Source organism: Peromyscus maniculatus, chromosome 18 (genome assembly GCF_049852395.1).
Source record: "Peromyscus maniculatus bairdii isolate BWxNUB_F1_BW_parent chromosome 18, HU_Pman_BW_mat_3.1, whole genome shotgun sequence".
Taxonomy (NCBI): Eukaryota; Metazoa; Chordata; class Mammalia; order Rodentia; family Cricetidae; genus Peromyscus; species Peromyscus maniculatus.
Genome location: NC_134869.1, coordinates 7158708 through 7171560, shown reverse-complemented (window position 1 = coordinate 7171560; position 12853 = coordinate 7158708). Strand labels below are relative to the sequence as shown.

At 38.7% G+C, this 12853-nt stretch overlaps 1 protein-coding gene across 3 annotated transcripts in view; it reads left to right on the top strand.

The window, feature by feature from the left end:
- Positions 1-1739, top strand: part of LOC143269240 (uncharacterized) — an 84469-nt gene extending 82730 nt beyond the window's left edge. The window contains exons 19-20 of one of the 3 annotated variants that reach the window (XM_076554302.1): positions 435-537; positions 1180-1739. The gene's annotated coding sequence lies outside the window, so the exon portion shown is untranslated. Of the gene's footprint in view, positions 1-434; positions 538-1179 lie in introns of those variants that run through there. The other 2 variants (XM_076554304.1, XM_076554303.1) reach the window with 2 other exon arrangements.
- Positions 1740-12853: the final 11114 nt, after the last annotated feature.

Sequence of the window (12853 nt, the reverse complement as noted above, 5' to 3'; positions counted from 1 at the left end):
AACAAACACACACACACACACACACACACACACACACACACACTCACACATACACACAAACCAGGCATACAATCATGGAGTAGAACATGATGTAGATCACTGCTATGGAGCTTCAACCAGTAAACAAAAGCCAAACGCCTAGTTTTGGAGCCACCTGTTCCAATCCACATGCTCTTAAAGAGGTGGCACTGCTAGCTTTGGGTACAAGATCCATTAGGAGGACATGACAGGCAAGGGGAGAGACTCAAGAGTTGTTGCATCATACAGCTTTGTTATATCAAAACATTATATTTCTTATCATGATATTGCTATAAAGAGAATCCAGGTCACATGGTCAGCATGGAATGCATGTTCTCCAACCAAATCTCTGGACCTAAGCATGATCCTTGCAACCTAGGACTGATGAAACTTTTAGGTGTTCTGTGTCATTTCAGATTTTGAAGCTTTAAGCAAATAAATGTGATTGTCAACTTTATTTCTAAATAGAATCTTGTGAAGACCAAAAACGTTGTGGATATACTGGAATTTGGGAGCAAGGTATGTCCCCTAAGCTGATGTATAAACTATTTTAAGAACATAGATGACAGTATTGGGGGTAAAGAAATCAGAGGAGAGAGGTGGTATAGAGACAGTGGGAAGATACTCAGAGAATGTGATTGCTCACACGAATCCAGAGATGAGGCAGTAGATCTAGATGGAAAAGTATAAAGGATTGCCTGCAAATTCCAGTAATTGGAAAGAGGCCTGGAGTCAGCTGTATAGTTGAGACCTCAGACAGCTTGGTCTTTCTAACAATCAGTTGTGGAACATCACACTTCCATGAATAGATACCCTGCCCAGGATATATTGTTATTTACCCAGCAAAGACAGAAATCCCTTCTGCATGGTCCTGCTTCTTATCTCACTGATGTCCCATCCAGAGGAGGGTTCATGTTCTTCCAAATGCCCTGAGATCAAGCTGACAGGGGACAGTATCTGCCTTCTAAAATATTCATCTCAGTCCACTCTTGGTAGTTGGATCATGTTCAGGAAATGAACTGGGGGATAAGACTTTGCCTAGACGGTTGTCAAAGTTCAGGCTTGAGACTCCCCTTCTGTGAATGTCAACTTTCCTGTCTTCTACAGGCAGGGAAATGTCTCAGGGGTCTGATGGTTTCTTCTCCTTTTTACATGGTTCAGGTGACCCAACAGACAGCCTCCTCAAGCTTATTCACAGCTGAACAGGATACAGCCTGGCTTCAGACTCCCCAAATCTGGCCTCAGCAGCCATGAGAATAGTGGCACAGTCAACATGACTTTTTTTGAGACACAGGCCCTCCTGGAACTTGCCCTGCAGTCAGTCTTCAATTCTCCTCCTCATTTCCCAATTGGTTGAGATCAAGGCATGCATCACTATTCCAAGCTCCTTTTTTCTATTTCTAAATGTTGAAACATCCAGAAACAACCAGAGTGAGGTCAAGATCATGATGGGGAAAACCACAGAGATAGCTTACCCAAGCTGGAAACTCTTGGACTCTGGCTGGAACAAGCACAGGACCAAACTAGGTACTCTGACTGTGGGTGACAGTCTGGGTGATCACCTGCAGCTTCAGGTGACCATGTTCAGGACTGACTATGAACATACCTATCTGTCCTGAGCGAGACAGCTGGAAGAGGCAGCCTGCTGGTTGAAGATACAGCCTACTAAGCTTTTGTCTCAGTACAGAAAATAAAAAGGAAGCCAGAAGTTGGCCATTTGTATTACTTATCAGCTCCCCTTTATCTGTGTGCCTCCCAGGGAAGACTGTGTAATTCCTATTCCCTCAAATTAATGAGTTTATTGAAGTTAATATAGGAGTATAGGTATGGGATTATTTATAGTAATATGAATAACTCTAATATGTGGCATCACAAAGTCTTACATTATAATGGTGACTCATGAAGACTAGAATTCTGCATGTATCTGCATGACTTGTTTGCAGCTGAACGAGACAGAGGGTCTCATTTCTTCAGTGTAGATGTAACCAACTGTCTTATTAAATAAGAAACACAGAACCAATATAAAAGATAAAGCGAAGAGGTCAGAGCTCAGACCTAAAATCTTACCCTTCCTCCTGCGGTGCTCTACTTCTCTGAAAGAGAGCTACTTCCTGTGTGTATGTCTTTACATAGTCTTTCTGTTCTGCCTTCTCATTGATTGTAAACCCAAATGCATGACTGCCTCATCACTGTAAGTACTGTCCTCCAGGTCTTAAAGGCGTATGTCTCCAATGCTGGCTGTATCCCTGAACACCCAGAGATCTACCTAGCTCTGTCTACCAAGCGCTGGGATTTAAGGTGTGCACCACCACGGCCACGATCTTGCTATGGCTCTAATAGCTCTGATCCTGGGGCAACTTTATTTATTAACATACAAATAAAATCACATTTCAGTACAAATAAAATACCACCATATTTCCCCTTTTCTATTTTAATAAAAAGAAAAAAGCAAAAGGTTATAACTAACAAAAGAAAAACTATATACAAAAGTACAGTAACTATATACAATATATACAAGTAATAAATACCTAAACAATATCTAGTCCATTTTTATTCGACAAATCAGAGAAAATAATTCCATTTTCTATCCTATTTTGGTAAGTCCAAATGTATCTAATTCACTTTCTATCCTAATTAATCTTCAACTATAACTAACTAATCTTCAACTATAACTAACTAATCTTCAACTCCCTCAGAGACCCAAGAAGGAAATAATATTAGCTAACAAAAATAAAAACAGGAAGTGCATGCAAGCAACTTCCAAAAAAATTGTGACTTGACAGAAACAGCCAGCTGCCTGAATGGTCACCTGAGGTTTCTCCACAGTGTTGGGGCATCATCTTCAGCCTATAGGATTAGCTTATCTGACAGACTCATTTGTGAAGTAGGATGTACACAAGGTCAACAGTTCAACCTCACATTGGGTGAGAGCAGTCCATGTACCAAAAACACCTGAATTCCACTAGTGTCATGTCATGATTCAGGATTTTAAATTCTGGATATTGTTGATGTTTTTTGAATTCACCTGTCCATTCTTCTTGGCTGTGTATATATGGCTTCATCTCAGCATCCCCTTCTTCTCCACATCCCTCTATTAAATGCCAGTCTACTATTGAGAGGCATGAGCTTAATTACTCTTCAAGAATAACTGTTTCAGCTGCTGTTCCATTCCACAACAGAAGCCATCGGCCCACTGCCTGTTCAGCTGCCTTCAAAGAAAAGGGCACTGTACTTTTTCCAGATTGTGAAGATCACTTCAAGGATGGTGCCATATTGTCCTGGCCTCAGAAGATGCCTTTTGATAAAGCCATAACCACACTTGTTTTAGCAAGAATCAGTAGTCCTTTGTTTCATGTTCTGTCTGTCCATTTTGTCCTGTTGATTCGAGGATACTTTGTTGTCCAGTGGCCAACTTTTGCCACAATGAAAATTAACTGCATATACAGTTTCATCAATGCCCATATTTTCTCTGAAGTAGATTGGTACTGACAGGAGCCAACATGTCTCAAAAAAGAAAAATTTCTAAGTTATCAAACATTTTAAATGCCATATTCTGTAGATCACTGAAGGGTTTGAAAATGACTTGTCTAAAATATATCTGCTCAATTTTTAAAACATATCTAATATGACTACAAGTTCTATTGTAATGTCTAGCTACTAACTTTCATTTCTTTTTATCCTAATACTTGGTAATAATAACGTTCAAAATAAGAAAATTGCATTACAATGTTAAATAAATGGTATAAATACAATTAGAAATATAAATATAGCATTTTCTAACAATATCAATTTTAAATTTGTATACAATATAAAACAGTCCAATCTAATGTAAAGTATTTAAAACTAGTAACTGTCTTTTTGTTTTCTTTTTAAACAAGAACCTTAAATCTAATCTCCTTTGCTTAGCCTTTTTCCTAACCCTTGACAACAACTTGTAACCAACCCCCCTAAACAATGAAAATTATCCCAGACCCAAAACCCATTAAAAGGACCAAAAAAACCACCCACCCCACACCACCTCTTTGGGAATGTGGGCGTCGTAGTCTTAAAATTGCTTCCTGCTGTGTATGGGCGAAGTTATCTTTATCCTGAAAGAAAAATTTTAGGTTAATTCTCAAATTCCAGGAACGGTAACTTTATCCTTCATTATCCATTTTCCTTTTGACAAGTTATTATCTGATTAAATGAAAAGGCATGTGTTACTGGTACAAGTTAGTTTAAATTGGATGTTCATGCTGGTTGATGAACTATCATTCCTCTAAGAGGTCTCTCTTGTTAAAATCGAACCTTTATCAATTTTGACAGTACCCACAGCTTATCTTCTCCTGTAGAAACAAAAGCAAAACCTCATCCCCAACGTAATACATACCCTGGTTTCCATTTTGAGGTCAGCACATCCTTAAAGTATATAGGCTGATATAATTCTGTAGTTGTTTCTATTATCCAATGTCTCTCTGCAGCTGTTGTTCCTTTCTCATTGGCACTGAGAAAACTCAAAGTTAATAGAGCATTATGCAGTCTATTTCTGGGGGTTTTTGTTACCCCTTTCTGTTTATTTAGCATATCCTTCATAGTCCTGTTTGATCTTTCTATAACTGCTTGACCTGTAGGATTATGGGGTATACCTGTAATATGCTTTATATTATAATAAGCAAAAACCTTTCATTTTAACAGAGACATATGATGGAGCATTGTCAGTTTTGATTTCTGCAGGTATACCCATGATGGCCATAACTTCTAGCAAATGAGTGATTACAGAATCAGCTTTTTCAGAACTCAAAGCAGTAGCCCGTTGAAATCCTGAATAAGTATCAATGGTGTGGTGTACATATTTCAATTTTCCAAATTCTACAAAGTGAAACATGTCCATCTCCCAGATTTCTTTCCTCTGAGTATCCTTTGGGTTACATCCTGCGGGTAATGGCATTTGATTGCAGAAGGAACAAGTAGGACATTTCTTTACTATTCCTTTGGCTTGTTGCCAGGTTATAGAAAAATCCGTTTTTAAACCTTTACTATTGACATGATGTTTTTTATGAAATTCTGAGGCCTCCAGCACATTTTCTATCAATAATTTATCAATCTCATCATTGCCTTGTGCTAGAGGGCCTGGCAGACCAGTATGGGATCGGATGTGAGTTATATATAAAGGATGACTCCTTTTCCTCATTGTATCTTGTAATTGAGTACATAGTGAAGTTAATTCTGAAGCATCAGGGATAAATTCTGCAGTCTCAATATGTAATACCACTCTTTCAGCATACTGAGAGTCAGTTACTATGTTGAGAGGTTCTGAAAAATCCATTAATACCTACAGAATAGCATACAATTCTGATTTTTGAACTGAATTATATGGACTTTGAACCACTTTACTTAAATTTTCTGATTTGTAACCTGCCGTTCCTTCTTTGTTGGCATCTGTATAAAATGTACGAACTCCAGATATGGGTTTTTGCCATACAATTCGAGGCAAGATCCAATCAGCTCTCTTTATAAGATCAATTCTATTGCTTTTGGGATATTTGCTGTTAATTTCTCCCAAAAAATTACTGCAAGCTCTTTGCCAAGTTTCACTTTCTGTCCATAATTTTTCAATGTCCTCCTTAGTTAAAGGTACAACGATTTCTACTGGGTCTATTCCTTTTAATTGACGAAGTCTCAATTTTTTTTTCCAAATCAAGTCAGAGACTTTTCCACATAAGTTTTTAATTTTTTATTTGGTTTATTTGGTAAAAAAAATACGTTCCAATATAATATCTTCCCTCTGCATTAATATTCCAGTAGGAGAGTGCCTAGAAGGTAAAATAAGCAAAATGCAATCCAGCTTTGGATCAATATGATCCACGTTCCCTTCATGTACTTTCTTTTCTACCAAGGCCAATTCTTTCTCAGCTTCAGGTGATAATTCTCTTGGACTATTTAAATTCTTGTCACCTTCTAAGGTTTTGAACAAATTATTCAGTTCATCATTTTTTTACCCCAACAATAGTTCATAGACAAGAAATATCTCCAAATAATCTTTGAAATTCATTAAGAGTCTGTAGTCTATCTCTCCTAATTTGCACCTTTTGGGGTCTAATTTTTTGTAGCTCTATTTTATATCCTAAATAATTAATAGAATCTCCTCTTTGTATTTTTTCAGGAACAATTTGTAATCCCCAGCAAGGCAAAATTTTCTTTACTTCTTCAAACATTCTTTCTAAAGTAACTGCATTTGAGTCAGCTAGTAAAATATCACCCATATAATGATAAATTATAGATTTAGGAAATTTTTTACGTATCACTTACAATGGCTGTTGTACAAAAATATTGGCACAGAGTTGGGCTATTCAACATTCCCTGTGGGAGGACCCTCCATTGAAATCTTTTAACCGGTTGAGAATTATTATAAGTAGGCACTGTGAAAGCAAATCTTTCTCTGTCTTTTTCTTGTAAGGATATTAAAAAGAAACAGTCTTTTTTTAATGTCTGTAAAATTATTTTTATTTTTATTTTTATTTTTTTTTATTTTACAACACCATTCAGTTCAACCTAATAGCCACAGATTCCCCTGTTCTCCCCTTCTCGCCCTCCTCCCCCTCCCCCCAGCCCACACCCCATTCCCACCTCCTCCAGATCATGGTCTCCCCCGAGGACCGGGATCGACCTGGTAGACTCAGTCCAGGCATGTCCATTCCCTCGCTCCCAGACCGAGCCAAGTGTCCCTGCATAAGTCCCAGGATTCAAACTGCCAACTCATGCAACGAGCCCAGGACCAGGCACCAACGCACAGCTGCCTCCCAAACTGATCAAGCCAAATGACTGTCTCACCCATTCAGAGGGCCTGATCCAGTTGGGGGCCCCTCAGCCTTTGGTTCACAGATCCTGTGCTTCCATTCATTTGGTTATTTGTCCCTGTGCTTTATTCAACCTTGGCTTCAACAATTCTCGCTCATATAAACCCTCTTCTTTCTCACTAATTAGACTCCCAGTGCTCCACCAGGGGCCCAGCCGTGGATGTCTGCATCCAGATTCCTCAGTCCTTGGATGGGGTTTATGGCACAACTATCAGGGTGTCTGGCCATCGCATCACCAGAGTAGGTCAGTTCCTGCCGTCTCTCGACCATTGCCAGCAGTCTTTTGTGGGGGTATCTTTGTGGATCTCCCTGGGCCTCCCTAGCTCTCTGCTTCCTCCCCTTATCATATGGTCTTCATTTACCTTGGTCTCCTATTCCTTGTTCTCCCTCTCTTTTCTTGATCCAGCTGGGATCTCCCACTCTCTTTCCCTCGACCTTCGCCCTTCATTGTTCCCACTCATGACCAGGCTGTTCATGTAGATCTCGTCCATTTCTCCGTGTCTTTTTTTGGGGTCCTGTTTTCCAGGTAGCCTCACTGGTGATGTGAGTAGCAGTCCAGTCATCCTTGTTCCACATCTAGCATCTTCCAATGAGTGAGTACATACCATATTTGTCTTTCTGAGTCTGGGTTACCTCACTCAGGATGATTTTTTCTAGATCCATCCATTTGCCTGCAAACCGTATGATAACGTTTTTCTCTGCTGAGTAGTATTCCATTGTGTATATGTGCCACAATATATTTATACATTCTTCAGTTGAAGGGCATCTAGGTTGTTTCCAGGTTTTGGCTATTACAAGCAATGCTGATATGAACATAGCTGAGCAAGTGCTCTTGTGGTATGATTGAGCATTTCTTGGGTATATGCCCAAGAGTGGTATAGCTGGATCTTGGGGGAGATTGATTCCCAATTTTCTAAGAAAGTGCCATATTGATTTCCAAAGTGGTTGTACAAGCTTGCATTCCCACCAGCAATGGAGGAGAGTTCCCCTAGTTCCACATCATCTCCAGCATAAAGTGTCTTCAGTGTTTTTGAACTTAGCCACTCTGACAGGCGTAAGGTGGTATCTCAGAGTTGTTTTGATTTGCATTTCCCTGATGATTAGGGATGTTGAGCAATTCCTTAAGTGTCTTTCAGCCATTTGGGTTTCCTCTGTTGAGAATTCTCTGTTTAATTCTAAAGCCCATTTCTCAGTTGGACTGTTGGTTGTTTTGATGTCTAATTTCTTGAGTTCCTTATATATTCTGGATATCAGTCCTCTATCACATGTGGGGTTGGTGAAGATCTTTTACCATTCTGTAGGCTGTTGCTTTGCCTTGTTGACCATATCCTTTGCTCTACAAAAGCTTCTCAGTTTCAAGAGGTCCCATTGATTGATTGTTTCTCTCAGTGTCTGCGCTACTGCTGTTATATTTAGGAAGTGATCTCCTATGCCAATGCGTTCAAGACTACTTCCTACTTTCTCTTCTAGCAGGTTCAGAGTAGCTGGATTTATGTTGAGGTCTTTGATCCACTTGGACTTAAGTTTTGTGCACGGTGACAGATATGGATCTATTTGCAGCCTTCTACACATTGATATCCAGTTATGCCAGCACCATTTGTTGAAGATGCTTTCTTTTTTCCATTGTACACTTTTGGCTTCTTTGTCAAAAATTATATGTCCATAGGTGTGTGGGTTAATGTCAGGGTCTTCAATTCGATTCCATTGGTCCACATGTTGGTTTTTATGCCAATACCAAGCTGTTTTTATTACTGTAGCTCTATAGTAGAGCTTGAAGTCAGGGATTGTGATGCCTCCAGAAGTTGTTTTATTGTACAGGTTTCTTTTAGCTATCCTGGGTTTTTTGTTTTTCCATATGAAGTTGAGTATTATTCTTTCCAGGTCTGTGAAGAATTGTGTTGGTATTTTGATGGGGATTGCATTGAATCTGTAAATTGCTTTTGTGACATAACAGCACATCTGAAAGCTCTAGAACAAGAAGAAGCAAAGTCTCCCAGGAAGAATAGACGCCAGGAAATTATCAAAGTGAGAGGTGAAATTAATAAATTAGAAACTAAGAGAATAATACAAAAAATAAATGAAACAAAGAGTTGGTTCTTTGAGAAAATCAACAATATAGACAAGCCCTTATCCAAACTAACCAAAAGACAGAGAGAGAGAATCCAAATCAACAAAATCAGAAATGAAATGGGGGACATAACAACAGACATTGAGGAAATCGAGAGAATTATAAGGTCATAATTCAAAAACCTCTACTCCACAAAACTGGAAAACCTAAAAGAAATGGACATTTTTCTGGATAGGTACCACATACCTAAGTTAAATCAAGACCAGATAAACTATTTAAATAGTCCAATAACCCCTAAGGAAATAGAAACAGTCATTAAAAGTCTCCCAACCAAAAAAAGTCCAGGTCCAGATGGTTTCAGCACAGAATTCTACCAGATCTTCAAAGAAGAGTTAATACCAATACTCTCTAAATTGTTCCACATAATAGAACAGAAGGAACATTACCAAGCTCCTTCTATGAGGCTACAATTACCCTGATTCCTAAACCAAACAAGGATGCAACAATGAAAGAGAACTACAGACCGATCTCCCTCATGAACATTGATGCAAAAATACTCAATAAAATACTGGCAAACAGACTCCAAGAACACATCAGAACAATTGTCCACCATGATCAAGTAGGCTTCATCCCAGGGATGCAAGGGTGGTTTAACATGCGAAAGTCCATCAATGTAATACACCATATAAACAAACTCAAAGAAAAAAACCACATGATCATCTCACTAGATGCAGAAAAGGCATTTGACAAAATCCAACACCCCTTCATGATAAAAGTCTTGGAGCGATCAGGAATACAGGGAACTTACCTAAACATAATAAAGGCAATATATAGCAAACCAACAGCCAACATCAAATTAAATGGAGAGAAACTCAAAGCAATTCCACTAAAATCAGGAACGAGGCAAGGCTGTCCACTCTCCCCATACTTATTCAAGAAACAGTCTTTTAAATCAATAACTATAAGAGGCAATCCTTTTGGTAACAGAGTAGGCAAAGGCATCCCAGATTGTAGAGAGCCCATAGGCTGAATTAGTTTGTTAATTGCTCTAACGTCTCTCACCATTCTCCATTTACCAGATTTCTTTTTAATAACAAATACAGGAGAATTCCAAGGGCTGGTTGATTCTTCAATATGCTGAGCATTTAACTGTTCTTCTACCAGCTCTTCTAAAGCCTGGAGTTTCTCTGTTGTTAAAGGCCATTGCTGGACCCATACAGGCTTGTCTATTAACCATTTTAAAGGTAGAGCTCTTGGTGTCTTTGGAAGATTATCAGCTGTTGTGCCCTGTTCTTGTATAATATGGATGGCTGGTGACCACTCATTAGAGCAATATCTTCTAATATTTCTCTCAGAAACATGGGCTAGTTTATGATTTGTTTCTGAGATTGGGGGGATGTTAATCTGAGTATTCCATTGTTGGAACAAGTCTCGGCCCCACAGGTTCATAGCTATGTTAGCCACATATGGTTTTAATTTTCCTCTCTGTCCTTCTGGACCTATACATTTGAGCCATCTTACACTCTGTTTCACCTGAGATAATGTCCCAATTCCTAACAGTTGAATGTTTACCTCAACTGTACTCAAGTTGTATGACAAAATTCTGGTGCAATTATGGTAACGTCCGCACCTGTGTCTACCAGACCTGACAACAAAACACCATTTATTTTTATCGTTAATTTTGGTCTTTGTTCATTAATAGAAGTTTGCCAAATAATTTTCTTATGTTTTTCTCCTGAATTTTCTCTTCTCTCTGTTTCATCATTCTGACCCGCATGATTTATTCCAATAGGCATTTGGTTATTTAATTGCTCTGAGCAGGGGTTTCCTCTACAGTTGCAGGAAAGGTTTGAACTGGATTTGCTATGGGGGCCTTCTTGAGGCCCCTCTGGGAGTTTCCCAAAGACTGAGGCAAAGGATTACCCTGTCTGTCCTTTGTTGATCTACATTGGTCCAGTGTTTTCCCTTACTATACCTTCTGCATACTCCTGAAGGAATGGGCATTCTGTTGCCATTGTTCCTTGAAGAAACATTGTTTCTAGGAATGACCTGTTTACAGTCCCTTTTCAAATGTCCTTGCTTTCCACATCCAAAACATCTAACATTCCTCAAACCTTTTGAAATTGCTTCTCCTACCCACATATCATCATGCTCATGAGCCTCAACATTAACTGTGCCTCTAATCCAATCTTCCAAAGGTGCAGTTCTTGCCTTGAACGGCCTGATTATTCTTTTGCATGCTGCATTCACATTCTCAAAGGCCTGAGATTCAATTACTATCTTACTAGCTTCTGAATCCGAGACCATTCTCTTTACAGCTGAAGCCAGTCTCTGTAAAAAATCTGTGAAAGATTCTTTTGGGCCTTGCATAACCTTTGTAAATTACTCAGTTTTTTTCCTGGTTCCTCAACTCTGTTCCATGCATTCAAGGCTGCCATTTGATATAAAATTAGGGTTTGGACATCATATAAACATTGTGTTGGTACTGTAGCCTTCTCCAATAAGCTGATCCTGGCAAACTTGTATTCCTTTGACCCTCCATTGTTTTTCTATGTTTTTATCTTCATCCTTGAACCACGTTAGCCACTGTAACCTCTGACTGGGTTCCAGAACAGCTTGTGCCAGCTCCCACCAGTTCTGTGGTACAATCTTATCATATGTTGACCAAGAGTTTAACATTTGCTTTACATATGGGGAATGCATGCCATAAGATACTATTGCCTCCTTAAACCTTCGTAAAGCCAACATTTCAATTGGAGCCCAAATATTTTGTGTAGTCATTTGATCAGGCAACTGCTGTATGGTTACAGGATAAATTAAGGGTGACTGTGTGAAAACAGGCTTTCTTTCTGTAACCTTATGATCCAAACTTGAACCAACTTCACTGTTAATTTCTTCTGTCTGAATTTTTACAGGTTTAACAAATTTTTCTAAAGCTTGTCATCCTGGCACTTAAATTGACTATCTTTTTAAAAGGTAAAATGAGGATAAGCATAGTGATAAACTGCATAATTCCAACAATAGTGATCTTCTCATATAGTTGTTCCATTGTCAGACTGCCTAAAATTTCAAACAAAACCCAATTTTCTTCCAATGTACACATAAAACCCCTTTTTTCAATGTGGAAAAATTTCTCTTTTAAATAGTTTCCTTTAAAATATCTGATGTTATGACTTAACAAATCTGTGTACAATAGTAGAAATCCGAGTGAATTTCAAAACAGCCACCTAGTGTCTGAGGTGTGGAGAGAGAGAGAGAGAGAGAGAGAGAGAGAGAGAGAGAGAGAGAGAGCAAGAAAGCGTAGCTGGCTAAAGCTTAAATCCAGCCATGTGTTCCCTCTTGAGCCAGGTCAGGGCTTGGCTCTGGCTTCCTTAAGCTCTGACCACATGTGTTGGCTTCACAGGCAGGGGCCCTGTTCAGCAGGGCAGGCTGAGTTGTTTGTAGCACCGGCTTTAAGCAAGTAGCTCATGGTTAGTCTGGCCATACCCAGCAGGAAGCAATTTCAAGAATACAACGCCCACATTCCCAAAGAGGTGGTGTGGGGAAGGTGTTTTTTTTTTTTTTTGGTCTTTTAATGGGTTTTGGGTCTGGGATAATTTTCATGGATTAGGGGGGATGTTTACAAGTAGTTGTCAAAGGTTAGGAAAAGGGCTAAGCAAAGGAGATTAGATTTAAGGTTCTTGTTTAAAAAAAAAGAAAGAAAAATGTGAATATTTTACATTGGGTTGTATTGTTTTATATTGTATATAAATTATATATATATATTGAAATTGATATTGTTAGAAAATGCTATATGTATATTTCTAATTGTATTTATACCATTTATTTAACATTGTAATGCAATTTTCTGATCCTTGAATGTTGTTATTACCAACTATTAGGATATAAAGAAATGAAAGTTAGTAGTTACACATTATAATAAACTTGTAGT